The sequence below is a fragment of the Salmo salar genome, chromosome ssa07, assembly GCF_905237065.1.
Source record: "Salmo salar chromosome ssa07, Ssal_v3.1, whole genome shotgun sequence".
NCBI classification, from domain to species: Eukaryota; Metazoa; Chordata; class Actinopteri; order Salmoniformes; family Salmonidae; genus Salmo; species Salmo salar.
This window is the reverse complement of record NC_059448.1, coordinates 66,956,032-66,979,271: the sequence shown is the minus strand read 5'-3', so window position 1 is coordinate 66,979,271 and position 23,240 is coordinate 66,956,032. Positions and strand designations below refer to the sequence as shown.

General features: G+C 46.3%; 1 non-coding gene and 1 pseudogene across 1 annotated transcript; one reads left to right on the top strand and one right to left on the bottom strand.

Annotated features, from left to right (window-relative positions):
* The window catches only part of LOC123743823 (PDZ domain-containing RING finger protein 4-like), an 86,730-nt pseudogene that overhangs the window by 34,378 nt on the left and 29,112 nt on the right, over positions 1-23,240 (bottom strand).
* On the top strand, positions 22,058-22,112 carry LOC123743876 (U7 small nuclear RNA). The gene has a single exon (XR_006770728.1). It is a non-coding gene; the product is annotated as a U7 small nuclear RNA (small nuclear RNA).

The following is a 23,240-nucleotide window of genomic DNA, read 5'->3' as shown; positions in this document are numbered from 1 at the left end:
ACAGACTGTTAGATCTCCTGACTGACTGTTAGATCTCCTGAGCTACCCTTACCTGACAGACTGTTAGATCTCCTGACTGACTGTTAGATCTCCTGACTGACTGTTAGATCTCCTGAGCTACCCTTACCTGACAGACTGTTAGATCTCTTGACTGACTGTTAGATCTCCTGACTGACTGTTAGATCTCCTGAGCTACTCTGACCTGACAGACTGTTAGATCTCCTGACTGACTGTTAGATCTCCTGACTGACTGTTAGATCTCCTGAGCTACTCTCACCTGACAGACTGTTAGATCTCCTGACTGACTGTTAGATCTCCTGAGCTACTCTCACCTGACAGACTGTTGGATCTCCTGACAGACTGTTAGATCTCCTGAGCTACTCTCACCTGACAGACTGTTAGATCTCCTGACTGACTGTTAGATCTCCTGAGCTACTCTCACCTGACAGACTGTTAGATCTCCTGACTGACTGTTAGATCTCCTGAGCTACCCTTACCTGACAAACTGTTAGATCTCCTGACTGACTGTTAGATCTCCTGACTGACTGTTAGATCTCCTGAGCTACTCTCACCTGACTGACTGTTAGATCTCCTGACTGACTGTTAGATCTGCTGAACTACTCTCACCTGACTGACTGTTAGATCTCCTGACTGACTGTTAGATCTCCTGACTGGCTGTTGGATCTCCTGAGCTACTCTCACCTGACTGACTGTTAGATCTCCTGAGCTACTCTCACCTGACTGACTGTTAGATCTCCTGACTGACTGTTAGATCTCCTGACTGACTGTTAGATCTCCTGACAGACTGTTAGATCTCCTGAGCTACTCTCACCTGACAGACTGTTAGATCTCCTGACTGACTGTTAGATCTCCTGAGTTACTCTCACCTGACAGACTGTTAGATCTCCTGACTGACTGTTAGATCTCCTGACTGACTATCAGAGTTCTTGCCAAGATCAGCATACAGCAAAGACAGAAGAAAACAAAACCCTGTGGCTAACCACTAATAGAGAAATAAAAGGTATCTTATTTGACCTGAGCTAGACACTCACAGAGTTACTGCCTGGTTCAGCACACAGCAATACAGCAAAGACCATCTGTGAACTGTGATGTTTTGATCTCTGTGCTCTCTCTCAATGACATTTAAGGGGCTTTATTGGCATGGGAAATATGCTTATATTGCCAAAGCAAGTGAAATAGATAATAAACATCCTCCATCATGCTTTTAGGCTGACTGATCTCTCTCTCTCTCTCGCTCTCTCTCGCTCTCGCTCTCGCTCGCTCTCGCTCTCGCTCGCTCTCGCTCGCCCTCGCTCTCCCGCTCTCGCTCTCTCTCTCTCTGAGGTGAGGATACAACTGTCAGAAGAGCTGAGAAGAGGAAATCAGTCAGCCCAAAAGCATGATGGATGAGGAGCGTTTTCTGAAGTCTATGTGGGCTTTCCATTGATATTGTATCTATGGTATTGTCATCGGTTTGAAGACTGGTTTGATGTCTGAGAGTAATGCCTTTTTGATTGAAGCTTGCTTTCTCGTAACGTCAACACAGCTTCCTATTGTGTGTAACCTGAAACGTACACACAGACATACTGTATCTCGTCTCATACGGTAAGGAAACATACAGAGAACACCACATGAGGTACTTCCTGGTTCCCTCGAGGTAAAGGTTACTGATGTCAATACAACATAGCCCCCATGGACCTGTGTGTGTTTGAAGTGAGAGCTCTTGTCTTCCCCAACACCAGTCTGTGAAGGTCAGTAGTTATTGTGGTCTACCACAGGGTGTGAGGGTCAGGAAGAGACCCTGACAGGAGACAGGGCCATCAGGGTAGTAGTCTTATATTGATTATAGACCTTAATAATATCAGGCTACTCAAGTAAAATGTCAAATGATTTCATCAATAGACCTGTCCTATGTAGCTCTGGTTGAGAGCCAGCCTCGTCTGCAGCCTTTCCTGTTGAGGTCTGCTATCTCAAGATAAGAGCAGAATACGTTAGCCAGTGATGCTCCACTACAGTCTATGGGACGTTATCCTGTTTACAGACATTAAACTCTTCATGTGTTACATAGACTGGTATCCAGTGATGTGGCCCTACAGACATTAAACTCTTCATGTGTTACATAGACTGGTATCCATTGATGTGGCCCTACAGACAGTAAACTCTTCCTGTGTTACATAGACTGGTATCCAGTGATGTGGCCCTACAGACAGTAAACTCTTCCTGTGTTACATAGACTGGTATCCAGTGATGTGGCCCTACAGACAGTAAACTCTTCATGTGTTACATAGACTGGTATCTAGTGATGTGGCCCTACAGACAGTAAACTCTTCCTGTGTTACATAGACTGGTATCCAGTGATGTGGCCCTACAGACAGTAAACTCTTCATGTGTTACATAGACTGGTATCCAGTGATGTGGCCCTACAGACAGTAAACTCTTCATGTGTTACATAGACTACCCTTGAGCGCCAAGTGGACCAGAGGATTGAGTAAAAATAGAATACCCTCTTTAATGACATCACACTTGCAGCACACGATCTTATCCACTAAGATGGCTAAATGTTGTTGCCTGTTGTCGATATGAACAGGTGAGATAAGTAGATAAGTGTGTGTGTGTGTGTGTGTGTGTGTGTGTGGTGGGGGTGTGTGTGTGTGTGTGGGTGTGTGTGTGTGTGTGTGTGTGTGTCGGGGGGCACATTAAGATAAGAGCTTGATGGAAACCTCTCAACCTCGCAGCTACGGCTGACAGATAGCATGTATTTGTGAGCTAATGGAAACAATCACGCACGCACACACACACACCGCACGCACGCACGCACGCACACACACACACACACACACACACACACACACACACACACACACACACACACACACACACACACACACACACACACACACACACACACACACAGCTTAAACCTGCATTACGTCAACCCTAACAGCATCAAACCGCGGCTGCTGGTTGTTTAGATAGACAGTTCCTCTGCATATTGAAAGAGATTACAATAGACTGCAACACAATGAGAACAGCAGGCGGTTTCCTCTAGAGAACCAGACAGTCTATTCAGCAGGGACCATATGCTTCTCCTCTCCTAAAAATACTGTGTTCCAAATGGCCCCCCTAGTCCCTATATAGCGCGCTACTTTTGACCAGGCTCTGGTGAAATGTAGTGCACTGTAAAGTGAATAGGTTGCTGTTTGGGATGCTCAACAGCATCGGTAAGAGTACAATTAACTTGATCTTTGTACCCTCTGATTTAATTGAAGTTCGGATATTTTTTTCTAATAATGGATATCCAATATTGCGATGACGACAGACACCGGATGACGACAGACACGGGATGGCAACAGACACGGGATGTCGACAGACACGGGATCGCGACAGACACGGGATGGTGACAGACACAGGATCGCGACAGACACGGGATCGCGACAGACATGGGATTGCGACAGACACGGGATCGATACAGACACAGGATGTCGAAAGACAAGGGATCCCGACAGACACGGGATGGCGACAGACACAGGATGATGGATTTTATTTCCATGATGATGAACGGAGAGATGCTCAGCTGGCCAGTGCCAAACAATCTCCAAACCTAATTTAGTCAACAGCGTATTGAGAATGAGTCCTATCTCATCTGACTGGGGAAGTCTGGAATCTGTCTCATTTCAATAATAACAGTGTCTTGACACAATATGGCAACCGGTTCCAATATGAGAGAGATGAGGGTTTCATAAATCAGAATGGCAGGCAGAGTATAGGGCAGGGTTTCCCAAACTCGTTTCGTTTTTTTGCCCTAGCACTACACAGCTGATTCAAGTCATCAAAGCTTGATGATCAGTTGTTTTTTAATCAGCTTTGTAGTGCTAGGGCAAAACCCAAAATTATCCTAGCACAGCATGGGGAAAGTAGCCACTACCTAAAATAAACTGATCCTAGTACTGCATCCTCAACCAGACTGATCCTAGTACTGCATCCTCAACCAGACTGATCCTAGTACTGCATCCTCAACCAGACTGATCCTAGTACTGCATCCTCAACCAGACTGATCCTAGTACTGCATCCTCAACCAGACTGATCCTAGTACTGCATCCTCAACCAGACTGATCCTAGTACTGCATCCTCAACCAGACTGATCCTAGTACTGCATCCTCAACCAGACTGATCCTAGTACTGCATGGGGAAGGTAGCCACTATGCAGATCTGACACTGCTTATACATAGACAAGAATTTTGTCAAAAGTGAAAATGGGCTAAAGTGAAATGTTCATATTCCTATCAGAATTTGTTTTGTTTGTTGGAAAACTCCAACGTTAGCACCCAACAACTGCAGCTCTATGTACTGTCTGGGTGAAACTGCTTTAAAAGGGCTGGTATCTGGGCAGTAATACTTTCTTAAAAGCTAATGAAGCTTCTCGTTAGTGTCATTAGAGCGAAATGGATGAAGCGAAGAGCAGAGAGCAGAGAGATCAGAGGTGATTCATATAATTACTCTGTCGACCTTTCTGAAATCACTATATTTAGCCCCAGTCTCTTCTGCTACATCAGGGATCATCAACTAGAATCAGTTACGGAATGATTTTTGTAGACCGTTGATCACAAGAAGCCAAAACAGATATAATATTTGATTGAAACATCATTTCAAACCTTGCTTACATTTTTATACAACCACGTCTCTCTATTATGCGTGGGAACCCTGTCCTACAGCCTTTATTTACCTTTCCCTCTGTTACGCCCTGATCTGTTTCACCTGTCCCTGTGATTGTCTCCACCCCTCCAGGTGTCGTTTCTTTTCCCCAGTGTATTTATCCCTGTGTTTCCTGTCTCTCTGTGGCTGTTCGTCTTGTATGTTTAGTCAAGTCAACCAGCTTGTTTTCCCCCGTACTCCTTTTCTATTCTCTTTGCTAGTCTTCCCGGTTTTGACCCCTGCCAGACTCTGGACTACTTTCCCGCCTGCCTGATCATCCTGCCTGCCCTGACCTTGAATCTGCCTGCCCTTTGGTACCTATTGGACTCTGACTTGGTTTTGACCTTTTGCCTGTACACGACCATTCTCTTGCCTACCCCTTTTTGGGTTAATAAACATTGTAAGACTCCAACCATCTGCCTCCTGTAACTGCATCTGGGTCTCACCTTGTGTCATGATACCCTCGGAGAGTGGGGTCACGGAGGGTCAGCCGTTATCAACAGCAACCCTGGAGCAATTAGGGTTAAGTGCCTTGCTCAGGGCACATCGACAGATGTTTCACCTTGTCAGCTCGAGGATTCGAACTAGGGACCCAACACTGCCTGTGGCTTACTAGGAAAGTTGTGTTTCGAGGGAGGATACAGTGTAGTGTTTAATAACTCATGCATCGATTGCATTTCCTGTTACACTTCAAAACATTATTAGTGGGAGACTGCTAAATGACTAAATATAGGAGGAAGGTGGAATCCCTAATACCCTGTCTCCAACACTCGTATGTGGCAGGGCTTACAGACGATAACGGTTTACAAAGGGAAACCCAGCCATGAGTTGCTCAGCAATGCAGAACTCCCGAACGAGCTAAATGCCTTTTGCTTGCTAGGAGGAAGCCCCAGTTCTTCCTGACGACTGTGTGATCTCTCTCTCCATGGCCGATGTGAGCAAAACCAATTAAACAGGTTAACATTCACAATTCCGGAACAATCACAGACAGAATACCAGGGCGTATTCTGAAAGTATGTGCAGACCAGCTGGCAAGTGTCTTCACAGTCATTTTCAATCTATCCTTGTCTGTAATCCCAACAGGTTTCAAACTGACCACCATTGTCTCTGTTCCCAAGAGCTCCAAGGTAACCTGCCTAAATTAATATTGCCCTGTAGCACTTACATCTATAATTATGAAGTGCTTTGAAAGGCTGGTCATGACACACATAAACACCATCATCCTAGACCCACTCCAATTCACACAGCACCCCAACAGATCTACAGATGATGCAATCTCAATTGCACTTCACACTGCCATCTCCCACCTGGACAAGAGAGGAAATAACTATTTGAGTATGCTGTTCATAGACTACAGCTCAGCGTTCATCACCATACAGTAGTCCCATCCAAACTCATCACCAAGCTAGGGACCTGGGACTGAACCCCTCCTTCTGAAACTGGATCCTGGATTTCCGGACGGGCCGACCCCAGGTGGTGAGGGTAGGCAACAACACCTCCGCCACGCTGACTCTCAACACGGGGGCCACTCAGGGGTGTGTGACAACTTCTCCCTAAACGTCAGTAAGACAAAAGAGCTGATCGTGGACTATAGGAGAATGAAAGGAGAACACGCCTCCATCCACATCAACTGGGCTGTTGTGGAGCAGGTTGAGAATTTCAAGTTCCTTGGCATCCACATCACTAAGGACTTAACATGGTCCACTCCACACAGACCCACACAGTTGTGAAGAGGGCACAGCAGCAACTCCTCCCCATTGGAGGCTGAAAAGAATTGACATGGACCCTCGGATCCTCAAAAAGTTCTACAGCTGCACCATCGAGAGCATTTTGACTGGCTTCATCACTGCTTGATATGGCAAATGCACTGCCCTTGACCGCAAAGTGCTACAGAGGGTGGTGCGGACAGCCCAGTACATCACTGGGGACAAGCCACCTGCCATCCAGGACCTCTATATCAGGCGGTGTCAGAGGAATGCCGAACAATTGCCAAAGACACCAGCTACCCCAAGCCATAGACTGTTCAAATCAAATTTTATTGGTCACTTACACTTGCAATAACATCTGCTAAATATGTGTATCGAAATTCTTGTGTTCCTAGCTCCAACAGTGCAGTAGTATCTAACAATTCACAACAATACACAGAAATCTAAAAGTAAAAGAATGGAATTAAGAAATATATAAATATTGGGATGAGCAATGTCGGAGTGGCAATGGTTAAAATAGAGTAGAATAGAATACAGTATGCAGTCGTGGCCAAAAGTTTTGAGAATGACACAAATAGAAATTTTCACAAGGTCTGCTGCCTCAGATTGTATGATGGCAATTTACATATATTCCAGAATGTTATGAAGAGTTATCAGATGAATTGCAATTAATTGCAAAGTCCCTCTTTGCCATGCAAATGAACTGAATCCCCCAAAAACATTTCCACTGCATTTCAGCCTTGCCACAAATGGACCAGCTGACATCATGTCAGTGATTATCTCGTTAACACAGGTGTGAGTGTTGACGAGGACAAGACTGGAGATCACTCTGTCATGCTGATTGAGTTCGAATAACAGACTGGAAGGTTCAAAAGGAGGGTGGTGCTTGGAATCATTGTTCTTCCTCTGTCAACCATGGTTACCTGCACGGAAACACGTGCCGTCATCATTGTTTTGCACAAAAAGGGCTTCACAGGCAAGGATATTGCTGCCAGTAAGATTGCACCTAAATCAACCATTTATCGGATCATCAAGAACTTCAAGGAGAGCAGTTCAATTGTTGTGAAGAAGACTTCAGGGCACCCAAGAAAGTCCAGCAAGCGCCAGGACCATCTCCTAAAATTGATTCAGCTGCGGGATCGGGGCACCACCAATACAGAGCTTGCTCAGGAATGGCAGCAGGCAGGTGTGAGTGCATCTGCACGCACAGTGAGGCAAAGACTTTTGGAGGATGGCCTGGTGTCAAGAAGGGCAGCAAAGAAGCCATTTATCTCCAGGAAAACATCAGGGACAGACTGACATTCTGCAAAAGGTACAGGGATTGGACTGCTGAGGACTGGGGTAAAGTCATTTTCTCTGATGAATCCCCTTTCCGATTGTTTGGGGCATCCGGTTAAAAGCTTGTCCGGAGAAGACAAGGTGAGCGCTACCATCAGTCCTGTGTCATGCCAACAGTAAAGCATCCTGAGACCATTCATGTGTGGGGTTGCTTCTCAGCCAAGGGAGTGGGCTCACTCATAATTTTGCCTAAGAACACAGCCATGAATAAAGAATGGTACCAACACATCCTCAGAGAGCATCTTCTCCCAACCATCCAGGGAACAAAACATCGATATTTTGGGTCCACTCCCCAGACCATAATCCCATTGAGAACTTGTGGTCAATCCTCAAGAGGCGGGTGGACAAACAAACTCCCTCTTCTGTCCACTATCAGCTCCTTCGTTTTGTTGACGTTGAGGGAGAGGTTATTTTCCTGTCACCACTCCTTCAGGGCCCTCATTTCCTCCCTGTAGACTGTCTCGTCACTGTTGGTAATCAGGCCTACTACTGTTGTAGGGGCCACTGTGTTGACGATCAGCGAAGTGGAGGTGTTGTTTCCTACCTTCATGACCTGGGGGCGGCCCGTAAGGATGTCCAGGATCCAGTTGCACAGGGCGGGGTTCTGACCCAGGGCCCCAAGCTTAATGATGAGCTTGGAGGGTGCTATGTTGTTGAAGGTTGAGTTATAGTCAATGAACAGCATTTTTACATAGGTATTCCTCTTGTCCAGATGGGATAGGGCAGTGTGCAGTGTGATGGCGATTGTATCATTGGGGCGTTATGCAAATTGAAGTGGGTCTAGGATATCAGGTAAGATGGAGGTGATATGATCCTTAACTAGCCTCTCAAAGCACTTCATGACAGACGTGAGTGCTACGGGGCGAGATACATTTAGTTCAGTTACCTTTGCTTTCTTGGGTACAGCAACAATGGTGGACATCTTGAAGCAAGTGTGGACAGCAGACTGGGATAGAGAGAGATTGAATATGTCCGTAAACACTCCAGCCAGCTGGTCTGCGCATGCTTTAAGGACACGGCTAGGGATGCCGTCTGACCGGCAGCCTTGCTAGTGTTAACAGCCTTAAATATCTTACTTTCGTTGGCCACGGAGATTGAGAGCCCACAGTCCTTGGGAGAGGACCGCATTGGTGTCACTGTGTTATCCTCAAAGCGGGCGAAGAATGTGTTTAGCTTGTCTGGGAGCAAGACATCGGTGTCTGCAACGTGGCTGGTTTTCCCTCCCCTTGATTGTCTGTAGACCCTGCCACATACGTCTCATGTCTGAGCCGGTGAATTGCGACTCCTCTTTGTCTCTGTACTGACATTTTGCCTGTTTAATTGACTTACGTAGGGAATAATTAGACTGTTTGTATTCTGCCATATTCTCAGTCACCTTGCCATGGTTAAATGTGGTGGTTCGCGCCTTCAGTTTTGCCTCGAATGCTGCCATCTATCCACGGTTTCTGGTTTGGGTAGGTTTTAATAGTCACAGTGGGAGCAACATTCCCTATACACTTCCTGATGAACTCAGTCACTGTGTCTGTGTATGTGTCAATGTAATTCTCAGAGGCAACCCGTAACATATCCCAGTCCGTGTGATCAAAACAATCTTCAAGCATGGATTCCGATTGGTCAGACCAGCGTTGAATAGTACCTTCCGGCAAACGGAATTTGAGCATCGGCTCTACCCCCAAGCCAGACTGCTAAATAGTCAATTAATGGTACCCAAACTATCTACACTGACTCTATCTTGCACTGACCCTATGCACACTGACCCTATGCTATCCTACACTCGCTAGATTATATACATTATACAAACTACATACACACTCCCTCACATATTACATTAATACTCTCACATTCACTCACAGACTACATCGACACTTCCACTCAAAACTCTCACACATTCACACACCTCAAAAACCTTACACCTCAATACCTCAAATACCTTATTATTATCTATCCTGATGCCTAGTCACTTTACCCTGCCTTCATGTACATATCTACCTCAAATACCTGGTACCTCTGTACATTGATCTGCTACTGGTACTGGTACCGCTACTGGTACTCCCTGTATATAGCTCCGCATTGATCTGCTACTGGTACTGGTAATGGTACTGGTACTCCCTGTATATAGCTCCACATTGATCTGCTACTGGTACTGGTACTGGTACTGCTACTGGTACTCCCTGTATATAGCTCCACATTGATCTGCTACTGGTACTGGTACTGATACTGGTACTGGTACTCCCTGTATATAACTCCACATTGATCTGGTACTGGTACTGCTACTGGTACTTGTACTGGTACTCCCTGTATATAACTCCACATTGATCTGGTACTGGTACTGCTACTGGTACTTGTACTCATACTCCCTGTATATAGCTCCACATTGATCTGCTACTGGTACTGCTACTGGTACTCCCTGTATTTAGCTCCACATTGATCTGCTACTGGTACTGGTACTGCTACTGGTACTGGTACTGGTACTCCCTGTATATAGCTCCACATTGATCTGCTACTGGTACTGGTACTGGTACTGCTACTGGTACTGGTACTCCCTGTATATAGCTCCACATTGATATGCTACTGGTACTGGTACTGGTACTCCTGTATATAGCTCCACATTGATCTGCTACTGGTACTGGTACTGGTACTGCTACTGGTACTGGTACTCCCTGTATATAGCTCCACATTGATATGCTACTGGTACTGGTACTGGTACTGGTACTCCCTGTATATAGCTCCACATTGATCTGCTACTGGTACTGGTACTGCTACTGGTACTGGTACTGGTACTCCCTGTATATAGCTCCACATTGATATGCTACTGGTACTGGTACTGGTACTGGTACTCCCTGTATATAGCTCCACATTGATCTGCTACTGGTACTGGTACTGGTACTGGTACTGCTACTGGTACTGGTACTCCCTGTATATAGCTCCACATTGATATGCTACTGGTACTGGTACTGGTACTGGTACTCCCTGTATATAGCTCCACATTGATCTGCTACTGGTACTGGTACTGGTACTGCTACTGGTACTGGTACTCCCTGTATATAGCTCCACATTGATATGCTACTGGTACTGCTACTGGTACTGGTACTCCCTGTATATAGCTCCACATTGATCTGCTACTGGTACTGGTACTGGTACTGGTACTCCCTGTATATAGCTCCACATTGATCTGCTACTGGTACTGGTACTGGTACTGCTACTGGTACTGGTACTCCCTGTATATAGCTCCACATTGATATGCTACTGTACTGGAGGTGGAATACTGGTACTGGTACTGGTACTGCTACTGGTACTGGTACTCCCTGTATATAGCTCCACATTGATATGCTACTGGTACTGCTACTGGTACTGGTACTCCCTGTATATAGCTCCACATTGATCTGCTACTGGTACTGGTACTGCTACTGGTACTTGTACTGGTACTGGTACTCCCTGTATATAGCTCCACATTGATCTGCTACTGGTACTGGTACTGGTACTGCTACTGGTACTGGTACTCCCTGTATATAGCTCCACATTGATATGCTACTGGTACTGGTACTGGTACTGGTACTCCCTGTATATAGCTCCACATTGATCTGCTACTGGTACTGGTACTGCTACTGGTACTGGTACTGGTACTCCCTGTATATAGCTCCACATTGATATGCTACTGGTACTGGTACTGGTACTGGTACTCCCTTTATATAGCTCCACATTGATCTGCTACTGGTACTGGTACTGGTACTGGTACTGCTACTGGTACTGGTACTCCCTGTATATAGCTCCACATTGATATGCTACTGGTACTGGTACTGGTACTGGTACTCCCTGTATATAGCTCCACATTGATCTGCTACTGGTACTGGTACTGGTACTGCTACTGGTACTGGTACTCCCTGTATATAGCTCCACATTGATATGCTACTGGTACTGGTACTGCTACTGGTACTCCCTGTATATAGCTCCACATTGATCTGGTACTGGTACTGCTACTGGTACTGGTACTCCCTGTATATAGCTCCACATTGATCTGCTACTGGTACTGGTACTGCTACTGGTACTGCTACTGGTACTGGTACTCCCTGTATATAGCTCCACATTGATATGCTACTGGTACTGCTACTGGTAAGGGTACTCCCTGTATATAGCTCCACATTGATCTGCTACTGGTACTGGGACTGCTACTGGTACTTGTACTGGTACTGGTACTCCCTGTATATAGCTCCACATTGATCTGCTACTGGTACTGGTACTGGTACTGCTACTGGTACTGGTACTCCCTGTATATAGCTCCACATTGATATGCTACTGGTACTGGTACTGGTACTCCCTGTATATAGCTCCACATTGATCTGCTACTGGTACTGGTACTGCTACTGGTACTCCCTGTATATAGCTCCACATTGATCTGGTACTGGTACTGGTACTGCTACTGGTACTGGTACTCCCTGTATATAGCTCCACATTGATCTGCTACTGGTACTGGTACTGCTACTGGTACTGGTACTCCCTGTATGTACTGTTGCTCCATTCCTGTGTATTCATTTTATTGTAAAGTCTACACCAGTTGTATTCGGCACATGTGACAAATAAAATTTGATTTGATTTGACGGTTAATTATTTCCATTATAAGCTGTTTTGCACCAATTAATCACAGTGACAAGGTATGCTAATCAGACAGAGGGGGGTAAACTGAGACTGGAGAACCCTAGAGGTGTGTCCAAAATGACAACCTATTCCATAAATAGTGGGGGCCCTAGTCAAAAGTAGTGCACTATATAGGGAATAGGGTGCGATTTTAGACACTCATCCAAGTGGAGGGTTTACACTCCATAGAGTATGTCTTACAATTGGCTCATTCATCCCCCTCCTCTCCCCTGTAACTATTTCCCAAGTTGTTGCTGTAAATGAGAATGTGTTCTCAGTCAACTTATCTGTTAAAATAACGGTAAAATATATAAATAAATAAAAATGTCTGCTCTCTTTGGAACACCCTAAAACACAGCCATCACTGTTCATGGTAATGGTGGTGGTGTGTGTGTGTGTGTGTGTGTGTGTGTGTGTGTTTGGTGTGTGTGTGTGTGTGTGTGTGTGTGTGTGTGTGTGTGTGTCCTTGATGATGAGTGTACCATGTTATGAGTGTCCTTCACGGTAACACAGATACAGACCTCTACTACACCACAGCTGAAAATAATCAATTAGTTCTGCATTTAAAAAACACATGAAAACATGAAAAAGACAATCTATGTAAGGCCGGGACTGATGTAAAAACCCTCTGGTCAATCCAGCCAACATCACACACTACAATATGGATGGATTAGAGAGGCAGTGTTCTGGGAAACACACTGATAACACTCTCTCACTAACTCACTGCATCACTCACTCCCTCTCTCACTGATCTCTCTAGATTGGTCTGTCCCTCTTCTCTTGTTTGCTCACTGTTAGCTAATTTCTCTCTCTCTCTCTCACACACACACACACACAGACACTCGCACTCTCTCTCTCTTAACAACCCATACTCCTCCACCCAGTTCCAGGAGCAGCAGTGGAGACACCCGGACAGAAGAGAGGGAGGGTGAGTGAGTGAGAGTGAACCATGACTGACATGAAACCAGACAGTCTGATCAGCCTAGTCACCATCACCTCCACCGACCAGGCCTTCTGATGTAACAACAGGAAATCAAAGGTTAGCATCTGTTGTTGCAGAACACACTACAGATGTCGGCTCTTAATTTGAATGCCCTGTTGTTGCAGGAAGTGTCCATTTTAAAAGGCTTCTAAAGTTTGCAATTTCCACTTTAAAATGTATCATCCCTTAAAAAAAAATCCATTATTTATAATCCACACAAGAATTCACATTTCCTGTTGCTGAAGGATAATTTTCTTGCTGTGAGAAACTGGTCAAATTACGATCCTACATCTGTATGGGTCTCATCATCAAATTTTCTCTCCCATTATGCCTCTGTGAATAATAGCCAGGGGAGGTTATTTCCTTCACTATAGAAGAAAAGGGTCCTTCTTTCATTCATTATACACTTCAGAAATCCTCCACGCTCCTGATTTAAGGTAGAATAGGCAACGAGAATCATCTGGGATTTCTCTTCTATTGTGTTTTTCAAGGTGCCATGACTGGAGGCTGTGTTTATGCCTGAGAATCTCCATGTTGCCCGCTACACGCTTAGCACCAATACCGTCATCAAGGAGCACACACACAGGCACGCAAGCACACACACACACAGGCACACACACACAGGCACACACACACAGGCACACACACACACACACACACACACACACACACACACACACACACACACACACACACACACACACACACACACACACACACACACACACACACACACACACTACAGTAGTAGAAGTGACAGTAATTCAGCATTCACATTTGCATGTTCCTACAAACGAATGCAAACTTCACAGTTTTCTTCATGTTTCTATCATGGTGTGAAAAATGTGTTTGGGTTGTGTAGCATCGTAAATCATGGCAGGGCAATGTGTCTGTGTCTGCTGTATAACTAATGGGCCTATCAGAGCTAGAGGATCACCCGAAGCAGCCACGGATGGTGTGGGTTATGACAAACTGCATCAACAAACCATTAACCAGCCGCCCTAGCAACCACAATACAATTACACTAGACGCACACACGCGCGCATGTACACACACACGCAAACAAACACACACACACACCAGTTATCCACCCAAACAACCATTCACACATCAAACCGCCCTGGCGATGCATAAATTACTAGGTTTTTGTCTCAGTGGGGTGTAAAACGTGTTGTTTTTTGGACGTGGTATGTGGTCGTGTGGATACTGGCAACTGGATAGTATCTCTCCACCACACTATGTTGGCAAGTGAACTCATCAGGGTTTATGTCTCTCTCTCTCTCTCTCTCTCTCTCTTTCTCTCTCTCTAAATATTGGCTAGCAGAAAAGCGGACACATTCCTTGCTTTACACTAAATCCCTCTGGCTGGTGTCAGTCGTGGTGAAACAAACAAACAGTGTCCATGAAAAGCCTCTGCATCCATTTCCAGTATGTCTGTTGTATTATTTCTCAGTCAGCCATTGTCTACTGCTTACAACCACATTGAACAGGACTTTGTCTTGTGTTAACACATCTAGCTCTGTTTACCTCATGAAAGACCCCATGTTGGGACTTACGTCCAGGAAGTGTATGTATGTATGTATGTATGTATGTATGTATGTATGTATGTATGTATGTGTATGTATGTGTGTGTGTGTGTGTGTGTGTGTGTGTGTGTGTGTGTGTGTGTGTGTGTGTGTGTGTGTGTGTGTGTGTGTGTGTGTGTGTATGCTCACTTCTGTTTTTTATACACTCCTCGCTCCCTCCCTCCCTCCCTCCGGCTGGGTTTTATCCCCTCTTTAGATTGATATCCTGATAGAGTAATGAATGTGGTCTGGTCAGTGCCAGGATCTCCGTTGTGTCCTGATCCCCCCCACCATCATTACTCCTCCATTCATCTCCCTGCTGCCATTACAACAACAGCCACACAATATCCCTCCCTGCCAGCACCAGCCCCAGCCACCACATAACACAGGCAATGTGTCTGAATTAGACCTCACAGGGTCAGCGATTAGGCCCACATTAGTCACCCAGCCTGGGGTTCAGACAGAGGGTAGCTACCCCTCTACCATACTCCTCTGTGATGGAGGGATTGGTGGAGGAGGAGAGGAGAATAGAGGGATACTATGGGAACCCACAGAGTGATGGAGGGGGGTCTGGTTGACTGGACAGAACATGGGTTCACATTGATTCATTTTCTTTCTAAATGAAAGTGTTTTATTCAGCCTGCCTGTCTTGGGTCGGGGTTTGCACTTTTGGAACTAGTCCATTCGTTCCTTTGCGCCAGGTAAGCTAAATGAAGAGCAGACAAAGGAAAATGAATTGTAATGCTAGTTGAACTCAGGTCTGACTGGACGGTGCAGGGATAGTAATACTGGTTGAACTCAGGTCTGACTGGACGGTGCAGGGATAGTAATACTGGTTGAACTCAGGTCTGGCTGGACGGTGCAGGGATAGTAATACTGGTTGAACTCAGGTCTGACTGGACGGTTTAGGGATAGTAATACTGGTTGAACTCAGGTCTGGCTGGACGGTGCAGGGATAGTAATACTGGTTGAACTCAGTTCTGACTGGACGGTGCAGGGATAGTAATACTGGTTGAACTCAGGTCTGGCTGGACGGTGCAGGGATAGTAATACTGGTTGAACTCAGGTCTGACTGGACGGTGCAGGGATAGTAATACTGGTTGAACTCAGGTCTGACTGGACGGTGCAGGGATAGTAATACTGGTTGAACTCAGGTCTGGCTGGACGGTGCAGGGATAGTAATACTGGTTGAACTCAGGTCTGGCTGGACGGTGCAGGGATAGTAATACTGGTTGAACTCAGGTCTGGCTGGACGGTGCAGGGATAGTAATACTGGTTGAACTCAGGTCTGGCTGGACGGTGCAGGGATAGTAATACCGGTTGAACTCAGGTCTGGCTGGAAGGTGCAGGGATAGTAATACTGGTTGAACTCAGGTCTGGCTGGATGGTGCAGGGATAGTAATACTGGTTGAACTCAGGTCTGGCTGGACGGTGCAGGGATAGTAATACTGGTTGAACTCAGGTCTGGCTGGACGGTGCAGGGATAGTAATACTGGTTGAACTCAGGTCTGGCTGGATGGTGCAGGGATAGTAATACTGGTTGAACTCAGGTCTGGCTGGACGGTGCAGGGATAGTAATACTGGTTGAACTCAGGTCTGGCTGGACGGTGCAGGGATAGTAATACTGGTTGAACTCAGGTCTGGCTGGACGGTGCAGGGATAGTAATACTGGTTGAACTCAGGTCTGGCTGGACGGTGCAGGGATAGTAATACTGGTTGAACTCAGGTCTGGCTGGACGGTGCAGGGATAGTAATACTGGTTGAACTCAGGTCTGGCTGGACGGTGCAGGGATAGTAATACTGGTTGAACTCAGGTCTGGCTGGACGGTGCAGGGATAGTAATACTGGTTGAACTCAGGTCTGGCTGGACGGTGCAGGGATAGTAATACTGGTTGAACTCAGGTCTGGCAGGACGGTTTAGGGATAGTAATACTGGTTGAACTCAGGTCTGGCTGGACGGTGCAGGGATAGTAATACTGGTTGAACTCAGGTCTGGCTGGACGGTGCAGGGATAGTAATACTGGTTGAACTCAGGTCTGACTGGACGGTGCAGGGATAGTAATACTGGTTGAACTCAGGTCTGACTGGACGGTTTAGGGATAGTAATACTAGATGAACTCAGGTCTGACTGGACGGTGCAGGGATAGTAATACTGGTTGAACTCAGGTCTGACTGGACGGTGCAGGGATAGTAATACTGGTTGAACTCAGGTCTGGCTGGACGGTGCAGGGATAGTAATACTGGTTGAACTCAGGTCTGGCTGGACGGTGCAGGGATAGTAATACTGGTTGAACTCAGGTCTGGCTGGACGGTGCAGGGATAGTAATACTGGTTGAACTCAGGTCTGGCTGGACGGTGCAGGGATAGTAATACTGGTTGAACTCAGGTCTGACTGGACGGTGCAGGGATAGTAATACTGGTTGAACTCAGGTCTGGCTGGACGGTGCAGGGATAGTAATACTGGTTGAACTCAGGTCTGGCTGGACGGTGCAGGGATAGTAATACTGGTTGAACTCAGGTCTGGCCGGAAGGTGCAGGGATAGTAATACTGGTTGAACTCAGGTCTGACTGGACGGTGCAGGGATAGTAATACTGGTTGAACTCAGGTCTGACTGGACGGTGCAGGGATAGTAATACTGGTTGAACTCAGGTCTGGCTGGACGGTGCAGGGATAGTAATACTGGTTGAACTCAGGTCTGGCTGGACGGTGTAGGGATAGTAATACTGGTTGAACTCAGGTCTGACTGGACGGTGCAGGGATAGTAATACTGGTTGAACTCAGGTCTGGCTGGACGGTGCAGGGATAGTAATACTGGTTGAACTCAGGTCTGGCTGGACGGTGCAGGGATAGTAATACTGGTTGAACTCAGGTCTGGCTGGACGGTGCAGGGATAGTAATACTGGTTGAACTCAGGTCTGGCAGGACGGTTTAGGGATAGTAATACTGGTTGATCTCAGGTCTGGCTGGACGGTGCAGGGATAGTAATACTGGTTGAACTCAGGTCTGGCTGGACGGTGCAGGGATAGTAATACTGGTTGAACTCAGGTCTGACTGGACGGTGCAGGGATAGTAATACTGGTTGAACTCAGGTCTGGCTGGACGGTGTAGGGATAGTAATACTAGTTGAACTCAGGTCTGACTGGACGGTGCAGGGATAGTAATACTGGTTAAACTCAGGTCTGACTGGACGGTGCAGGGATAGTAATACTGGTTGAACTCAGGTCTGGCTGGACGGTGCAGGGATAGTAATACTGGTTGAACTCAGGTCTGGCTGGACGGTGCAGGGATAGTAATACTGGTTGAACTCAGGTCTGGCTGGACGGTGCAGGGATAGTAATACTGGTTGAACTCAGGTCTGGCTGGACGGTGCAGGGATAGTAATACTGGTTGAACTCAGGTCTGACTGGACGGTGCAGGGATAGTAATACTGGTTGAACTCAGGTCTGACTGGACGGTGCAGGGATAGTAATACTGGTTGAACTCAGGTCTGACTGGACGGTGCAGGGATAGTAATACTGGTTGAACTCAGGTCTGGCTGGACGGTGCAGGGATAGTAATACTGGTTGAACTCAGGTCTGGCTGGACGGTGCAGGGATAGTAATACTGGTTGAACTCAGGTCTGACTGGACGGTGCAGGGATAGTAATACTGGTTGAACTCAGGTCTGGCTGGACGGTGCAGGGATAGTAATACTGGTTGAACTCAGGTCTGGCTGGACGGTGCAGGGATAGTAATACTGGTTGAACTCAGGTCTGGCTGGACGGTGCAGGGATAGTAATACTGGTTGAACTCAGGTCTGACTGGACGGTGCAGGGATAGTAATACTGGTTGAACTCAGGTCTGGCTGGACGGTGCAGGGATAGTAATACTGGTTGAACTCAGGTCTGGCTGGACGGTGCAGGGATAGTAATACTGGTTGAACTCAGGTCTGGCTGGACGGTGCAGGGATAGTAATACTGGTTGAACTCAGGTCTGACTGGACGGTGCAGGGATAGTAATACTGGTTGAACTCAGGTCTGACTGGACGGTGCAGGGATAGTAATACTGGTTGAACTCAGGTCTGACTGGACGGTGCAGGGATAGTAATACTGGTTGAACTCAGGTCTGACTGGACGGTGCAGGGATAGTAATACTGGTTGAACTCAGGTCTGGCTGGACGGTGCAGGGATAGTAATACTGGTTGAACTCAGGTCTGGCTGGACGGTGCAGGGATAGTAATACTGGTTGAACTCAGGTCTGGCTGGACGGTGCAGGGATAGTAATACTGGTTGAACTCAGGTCTGACTGGACGGTGCAGGGATAGTAATACTGGTTGAACTCAGGTCTGACTGGACGGTGCAGGGATAGTAATACTGGTTGAACTCAGGTCTGGCTGGACGGTGCAGGGATAGTAATACTGGTTGAACTCAGGTCTGGCTGGACGGTGCAGGGACAGTAATACTGGTTGAACTCAGGTCTGACTGGACGGTGCAGGGATAGTAATACTGGTTGAACTCAGGTCTGGCTGGACGGTGCAGGGACAGTAATACTGGTTGAACTCAGGTCTGACTGGACGGTGCAGGGATAGTAATACTGGTTGAACTCAGGTCTGACTGGACGGTGCAGGGATAGTAATACTGGTTGAACTCAGGTCTGACTGGACGGTGCAGGGATAGTAATGCTGGTTGAACTCAGGTCTGACTGGACGGTGCAGGGATAGTAATACTGGTTGAACTCAGGTCTGACTGGACGGTGCAGGGATAGTAATACTGGTTGAACTCAGGTCTGGCTGGACGGTGCAGGGACAGTAATACTGGTTGAACTCAGGTCTGACTGGACGGTGCAGGGATAGTAATACTGGTTGAACTCAGGTCTGGCTGGACGGTGCAGGGATAGTAATACTGGTTGAACTCAGGTCTGGCTGGACGGTGCAGGGATAGTAATGCTGGTTGAACTCAGGTCTGGCTGGACGGTGCAGGGATAGTAATACTGGTTGAACTCAGGTCTGGCTGGACGGTGCAGGGATAGTAATACTGGTTGAACTCAGGTCTGACTGGACGGTGCAGGGGTAGTAATACTGGTTGAACTCAGGTCTGGCTGGACGGTGCAGGGATAGTAATACTGGTTGAACTCAGGTCTGACTGGACGGTGCAGGGATAGTAATACTGGTTGAACTCAGGTCTGACTGGACGGTGCAAGGATAGTAATACTGGTTGAACTCAGGTCTGACTGGACGGTGCAGGGTGCGGTGCAGGGTGGATGGGGGCACCCTGCTGTTTTATTAGCGAACCATCGTACCGAACGGACACACACTGGCTCAAGCTGGCAGGCCATTACAGGGTACTTCTAGGGCCTGTAGCTGGCTTGTACTGTGTGTGTGTGTGTGTGTGTGTGTGTGTGTGTGTGTGTGTGTGTGTGTGTGTGTGTGTGTGTGTGTGTGTGTGTGTGTGTGTGTGTGTGTGTGTGTGTGTGTGTGTGTGTGTGTGTGTGCGCATGTGCCTCTCTCATTGCCCTCCATCACTCAGTCTACAACGCACCCTGTAGACACCACTATGTCTCACGCTGTCAGCCCTGTCGACACCACTATGTCTCATGGTGTCAGCCCTGTAGACACCACTATGTCTCATGGTGTCAGCCCTGTAGACACCACTATGTCTCATGGTGTCAGCCCTGTAGACACCACTAGCCCTGTAGACACCACTATGTCTCATGGTGTCAGCCCTCTTGCTCTGCATCTCTATTGTTCTCCAGTCTCTTGTTTGAGAGAGAAACAGGTTCATTTGTTGCTAGTTGACAGCAGCTCTGTGACTGAGGCTGAGCCAAGCTCTCTACCCAGGGTTAATAGAGAGACTCCAGGTGGCAGACACCACTGGAAAGCCAGGGGAGAGGGTGTTTTTTAGTTTAGCTTTTTTTGTCAGACATCTTGTGTTATTTGGTAAGGAAGGGGGTGGGGGATGGGGGTGTTACGGTAACACAAGATCCCAAATTTGGTTGGGAGCAAAATAGCCTTGTGTACAAGGGGTGGGGGCATAATTAGAGAACATGCCAAAAGCTTAGAAAGTGAAACATTTTGCTGCTGAGAAAGAAAAAAATGTATGCACATAAAATTATGAAGGGGGAATTCACCTAATAAGCCTAGCTGCCTCAACTATCACATTTCTCCCCACCTCTTTTTATTTTAATGTAATGCATATTTCTACTGGAAGCACCTCTCTCATTAGCATATTCATAACTACTGCTTCCTCCCTTTCTTTAACCCACCCGCTAGTTTCCTGGGAAAAGAAATGACTTCACACTTCGGCGAGCCTGAACGGAAGCGGGGATATGCCCGGAGAGAAAATACCACCGCTCCAGAAAAGAGCAGTTATTCAACAGCAAAGAAAAAAACTGTAGAAGACGTATTGAAACACTAATTCCGCTCCATTCAACCACCTCAATCACCACTTAACATTACATTCATAGTTCTTTCTTTACTATGGATGAATGTGTGAATGGAGTGAGATAATAAAAATGATTATCATGTGATGATAAATTATGATAAACGATGCTTAGGATAGCTTAAACAAAGAACAACACACACATCTACAGTAACGTGTGTCCTGACTTCCTATAATAACCCATAATAATAAGTGTAGCTGGTCTCTGGTTCCAGCACAGTGAAACCTCTGTTAGTGGATAGAACAGATGGTGGGCTGATATTCTATCTGTAAGGCGACACAGAGCCCTGTCCTGAGAGGGACTAAAATCTCCTACACACAAACACACACACACTCACCAACATGAAAAAAAACCTACAGTTTACCATAGAATACTACAGTACTTACTATATAATTCTGTAGTAGACTGTAGTATACTGTAGAATACTATACTACACACTGTAGTATCCCTCGAGTATCCTAACTATAGAATGTTGTAGTATTATTCCCCAAAATACTACAGTCCGCAAAAACACTACACTTTTAACTATAGCAAATACTAATGTATTTATCTTGCATATACCCTAACCATTCCCCTCCCCCATATCCCAATTTGTGCCACCTATAAGTGAGAAACCGACATGCCAAGTATAGACCATATATTGTGTTCCCTATAAGTAGAACAGAGCAGAAGCGCTGACCTACAGTATGTGTTCACACCCCAGTCCTATCTACCTACAGGTTATGGAAAATTAGCTCTTTTAGTATTTCTCCAGTAGGTTTGCTCAAGGTGAAAGCCTCCACTTCTTTGTGGAAGATAATAAAACAAAAAAACTGCAGTAAATACTACAGTATACTACAGTCTACAAACACACTACACTACTATAGTATATTCTACACCTTTCTTTTAACAGAGTATTTATAATATAGTTAACTCTCTTTAATGAGTCGGACGAGAGGGATTTACTCCAGACACTCGAACAGGCCCTCATCCCCGTCATTCGCAGGAGAAAAAAAACGCAAGAGGTATCGCGGAAAGAGATTGGGGTGCCTTGTGAAGATCCGCCGATGAGTGGCTAATCTGCCTTTGCCATCCGTACTACTGGCCAACATACAATCGCTGGATGAACTAAAAGCACGTATATCCTACCACCGGGACATTAAAAACTGTAATATCTTATGTTTCACTGAGTTGTGGCTGAACGACGACATGAATAACATACAGCTGGTGGGTTATACACTGTATCAGCAGGATAGAACAACAGCCTCTGGTAAGACAATGTATATTTGTAAACAACAGCTGGGGCACAATATCTAAGGAAGCCTCAAGGTTTTGCTCGCCTGAGGTAGAGTAGCTGTAGACCACACTATCTACCTAGAGAGTTTTCATCTGTATTTTTCATAGCTTTCTACATACCACCACAGACAGATGCTGGCACTAAGACCGCACTCAATGAGCTGTATACCGCCATAAGCAAACAGGAAAATGCTCATCCAGAGGCGGCGCTCCTAGTGGCCGGCGACTTTAATGCAGGGAAACTTAAATCCGTTTTACCTCATTTCTGTCAGCATGTCAAATGTGCAACCAGAGGGAAAAAAAACTCTAGACCACCTTTACTCCACACACAGAGACGCATACAAAGCTCTCCCTCGCCCTCCATTTGGCAAATCTGACCATAATTCTATCTTCCTGATTCCTGCTTACAAGCAAAAATGTAAGCAGGAAGCACCAGTGACTCAGTCAATAAAAAAGTGTTCAGATGAAGCAGATGCTAAACTACAGGACTGTTTTGATAGCACAGACTGGAATATATTCTGGAATTTTCTGACTACACCACATGTCACTGGCTTCATCAATAAGTGCATTGATGACGTTGTCCCCACACTGACCGTACGTACATACCCCAAACAGAAGCCATGGATTACAGAC